Raw genomic sequence first — 5,000 nt, forward strand, 5'->3', positions numbered from 1 at the left:
TTCGCCGCGGCTCGTGATGTCGGGACCTCGCGTCCACGGCACTCGGTCGCGGTGCAATGTTCGGCGGCGCCGGCGTGCACTTCTCTTCTAGTAGGACGTCGCGACCCGTTGGGTGTCGGTCTAAGGCCCGGTCGGCTGCCTGTCTCGGCGTTCTCGTCGGGGCAGACCCCCGGTTGCCCGTCCGGCTGCCCGGCGGTACCCGCACGGTATAGAGCCGCATTGAACTGCGTCGGGCCCGCCGCAAGCGCGGTCAGCGATTCCCGGTGGTCGGACCTAGCGCCGTCCCCGGGCCTGGCCAGCTGTTGGCTGGCGGTGTCCTCTGGCTGGCTCGTTCGAATTATCAAATACCGGTCGGCGACGCTATTGCTTTGGGTACTTTCAGGACCCGTCTTGAAACACGGAACAGGAGTCTAACATGTGCGCGAGTCATTGGGACGAGCAAACCTAAAGGCGAAATGAAAGTAAAGGTCAGCCCAGCGCTGACCGAGGGAGGATGGGCCGCGTCACGATGCGGCCCCGCACTCCCAGGGCGTCTCGTTCTCACTGCGAGAAGAGGCGCACCCAGAGCGTACACGTTGGGACCCGAAAGATGGTGAACTATGCCTGGTCAGGACGAAGTCAGGGGAAACCCTGATGGAGGTCCGTAGCGATTCTGACGTGCAAATCGATCGTCGGAACTGGGTATAGGGGCGAAAGACTAATCGAACCATCTAGTAGCTGGTTCCCTCCGAAGTTTCCCTCAGGATAGCTGGCACTCGCGTACAAAACGTACACGAGTCTCATCCGGTAAAGCGAATGATTAGAGGCCTTGGGGCCGAAACGACCTCAACCTATTCTCAAACTTTAAATGGGTGAGATCTCTGGCTTGCTTGAACTATGAAGCCACGAGATCTCGGATCAGAGTGCCAAGTGGGCCACTTTTGGTAAGCAGAACTGGCGCTGTGGGATAAACCAAACGCCGAGTTAAGGCGCCAAAGTCGACGCTTATGGGATACCATGAAAGGCGTTGGTTGCTTAAGACAGCAGGACGGTGGCCATGGAAGTCGGAATCCGCTAAGGAGTGTGTAACAACTCACCTGCCGAAGCAACTAGCCCTGAAAATGGATGGCGCTGAAGCGTCGCGCCTATACTCGGCCGTCAGCGGCATACGAGGCGGCCTAGGCCGTCATGAAGCCCTGACGAGTAGGAGGGTCGCGGCGGTGTGCGCAGAAGGGTCTGGGCGTGAGCCTGCCTGGAGCCGCCGTCGGTGCAGATCTTGGTGGTAGTAGCAAATACTCCAGCGAGGCCCTGGAGGACTGACGTGGAGAAGGGTTTCGTGTGAACAGCCGTTGCACACGAGTCAGTCGATCCTAAGCCCTAGGAGAAATCCGATGACGATGTTGGTGTATTTCTATGCCTGACACGCGCGTCGTGACGCCGGTGATTGTGCGAACGTCGGGCCTCGCTCGGCGTTCCCCCCGGCGTGGGCGCGCGCGGTTTGAAATGTGACACACCCGTCGGGCGAAAGGGAATCCGGTTCCTATTCCGGAACCCGGCAGCGGAACCGTTTACAAGTCGGGCCCTCGCAAGAGAGTTCGTCGGAGTAACCCAAAAAGACCTGGAGACGCCGTCGGGAGATCCGGAAAGAGTTTTCTTTTCTGTATAAGCGTTCGAGTTCCCTGGAATCCTCTAGCAGGGAGATAGGGTTTGGAACGCGAAGAGCACCGCAGTTGCGGCGGTGTCCGGATCTTCCCCTCGGACCTTGAAAATCCAGGAGAGGGCCACGTGGAGGTCTCGCGCCGGTTCGTACCCATATCCGCAGCAGGTCTCCAAGGTGAAGAGCCTCTAGTCGATAGACTAATGTAGGTAAGGGAAGTCGGCAAATTGGATCCGTAACTTCGGAATAAGGATTGGCTCTGAGGATCGGGGCGTGTCGGGCTTGGTCGGGAAGCGGGTTTGGCTGACGTGCCGGGCCTGGGCGAGGTGATGGTAATAACCGGATCCGAGCTCGGTCCCGTGCCTTGGCCTCCCGCGGATCTTCCTTGCTGCGAGGCTTCGGCGGCGGTTCGCCGTTGCCGTCGTCCTCTTCGGCCGCCATTCAACGGTCAGCTCAGAACTGGCACGGACTGGGGGAATCCGACTGTCTAATTAAAACAAAGCATTGCGATGGCCCTAGCGGGTGTTGACGCAATGTGATTTCTGCCCAGTGCTCTGAATGTCAACGTGAAGAAATTCAAGCAAGCGCGGGTAAACGGCGGGAGTAACTATGACTCTCTTAAGTGGGTTGTGGCTGGGTGTCGGAGCGGTGGTAGAGTGCTCGCGACGTCCTAGCTGCAACACACATGTGCCAACCGTCACCTCCTCGTGGTGAGAGTCGGGCAATGGGTGCGGGTATGACAACCCGCATCTAGCTAACGACGGTTGGCTGTCGGCCGCCCAAAGACGGCTCCCCTCGGGGAACCGTCACGTGCCCACCGACCGGCCACTGGCGGGCGGCCGATAAACGGCGGGGGCTTAAGGGTGGGGGGGGTTGCCAGCCCTCCCCACTAACTTTCAGCAGGCTAGCAACGACAGAAAATTATAAGCAGAACCCGCCGCGTGCCTCAGCCCGGCGGGCCTGCTGAAACAAGCACCCGGGGGGAGCTAGCCGGTCCCCCGGAGGTGGCTGTGGGGGTAGTGGACGACCCCACGCCAGTCCCTGAAGAAGAACCGCACCCTAATGACCCAAACCCAGCACCCGAGCGGTATGCCTGCGGTGACTGCGAGCAGGACTTCGCTACAAAGCGAGGGCTCGGAGTTCACCGCAGGATACGGCACCCTGTGGAAGCAAATGCGGCCATTGAATTGCCCGGCGCCAAGCTCAGGTGGAGGGATGAAGAGTTGCGTATGATGGCACGCGAGGAGGCTCAGGCCACCGAGCGAGGAGTGAGGTTCATGAACCTACATCTCCTCGCTCTGGTCCCCGGTAGGACCCAGGAGGCGATTAAAGGGGTCCGGCGCAGGCCGGACTACCGAAGAATGGTTGAGGCAGCCCAGCAACAACTAGAGGCTGCCCACTCGCCCCCTGGGACTCCTACCAGACTACCGGGACGAAGGAGCCGTTCGCTGCCGTCACCGCGTGAGCGCTCTCCCTCCGCCGATCCAGCAAGGGTAACACCTCCCACCCCAGCGGCACCTGCTCCCGCTACAACTTGGGGGCAGGACCTTGCCGGAGCTATACGTCGTTTGATTGTGATAGCCCGGCAGGAGGAGCATCATCGGGCCAACGAGTTGGCCGACATCGCTGATGATGCTCTGGTTGGGGGGAATACAGACGCCGCCATAATCGATTGGTTAGGCAGAGTATTTCCCCCTACAGCCGCTGCAGCTGGATCCAGGCGCCGCGAGCCGGCCGCAAACCCAATTCGCCAGAGGTATGGAAAGCCGCCGTTAAGGAGGACACTGCGTCGTCGTGAGTACGCCAGAGTCCAGACCGGGTGGAGAAACAATCGACGTCACGTAGCTCGGGAGATCCTAGAAGGAGGCCCCAGTTCGTCCAACCACACCTTGGACGAACTAATCACGCACTGGGGCCCACTCCTTGGACATCCGTCCAAGGACTATGCAGGACCTTCTAGGATCCCGCCTGAAAGACCCGAGCTACGATACACGTGGGACCCAATCTCCGTTGAGGAGATTGATGTCATCAAGGTCCCCGTGTCGTCGTCACCCGGTCCAGACATGGTCACGGCGAGGCAGTGGCGCGCGGTATCAACATCTACCCGCGCGCTCCTCTATAATGTCGTCATGCTTAAGGGGGGGTTCCCAAGACAACTCCTTCAGAGCCGGACTATCTTTATTCCGAAGAAGAAGGTACCGGAAAATCCTGGGGACTACCGACCAATCTCGATTGGCTCGGTAGTGGTTCGCCAACTTCACCGCATTCTTGCTGTCCGCCTTAGATCCGCCAACCTTACCGACGATCGCCAGCGTGCGTTCATTGCGGCCGACGGAACGGCCGAAAATACGGCCGTCCTTGACGCCATCTTATGGACGGCCCGCACGCTGCGTCGCGAGCTCCACGTGGCTACCCTTGATGTCGCTAAGGCATTTGACACGGTAAGCCACGAGGCGCTCGCAACGATCGTTGGACAGCTCGGCCTACCCACCGGCTTGGTGTCCTATGTGGCCGAGCTGTACAAAGGCGCTACCACCAGGCTGGCGGCGGACAGAAGAATGTCCCCTCCGGTACCAGTCCGGCGCGGAGTTCGTCAAGGAGACCCCCTCTCGCCGATTCTTTTCAACCTGGTCGCAAATAAAATCCTTGCGGCCGTGCCCTCTGAGGTCGGGTTCATCCTCGAAGGCGAGCGGATTGCCTGTCTCGCGTTCGCGGATGACCTGACCCTGATAACATCCTCCAAGTGGGGAATGCAGAGGGCACTCGCTAAGGTTGAAGAGACGGCAGCTGGCATGGGGCTGATGCTCAACCCGTCCAAGTGTACCGCTTTGTCTTTGGTGCCCGCCGGTAAGGTGAAGAAGGTCAAAACCGTAGTCGAACCGTTGTTTCGACTACGGGGCGGCCCTCTGACCCAAACCGGCGTGCTCCATAAGTGGAGTTACTTGGGCGGCGAGTTCAGCCCCGGGGGGCTTACGACTGTCGAGGCCGAGCTTGGAGCGGAGCTCAATAACATCACCAGAGCTCCGCTCAAGCCGCAGCAACGACTAACTATGCTGCGGCTCTTCCTGCTACCCAGGGTCTATCATCTACTGGCCCTGGGTAGGACTACAGCAGGAAGGCTCGAGTCGCTCGACAAACAAGTCAGGCGCGCCGTGCGCACCTGGCTTAGGCTCCCCGACGACACGGCGATTGGCTATTTCCATGCCTCAGCTAAGGATGGCGGATTGGGTATTCCCTCCCTCACCACCCTTATCCCGGCAATTATCATCAGCCGCCTCGGCCGATTGAACCAAAGTGATCTTCCCGCGGCCCGGGCAGCGCACGCAAACCAAAGGGTCCAGCGTAAACTCGGCTGGGCCCGGCG

The 5,000-nt window shown here is 59.9% G+C and overlaps 1 pseudogene; it reads left to right on the plus strand.

Moving 5' to 3' along the window:
* Positions 1–5,000, plus strand: part of LOC124304214 (uncharacterized) — a 7,662-nt pseudogene that overhangs the window by 486 nt on the left and 2,176 nt on the right.

The sequence above is a fragment of the Neodiprion virginianus genome, chromosome 4 (genome assembly GCF_021901495.1).
Source record: "Neodiprion virginianus isolate iyNeoVirg1 chromosome 4, iyNeoVirg1.1, whole genome shotgun sequence".
In the NCBI taxonomy this organism is placed as follows: Eukaryota; Metazoa; Arthropoda; class Insecta; order Hymenoptera; family Diprionidae; genus Neodiprion; species Neodiprion virginianus.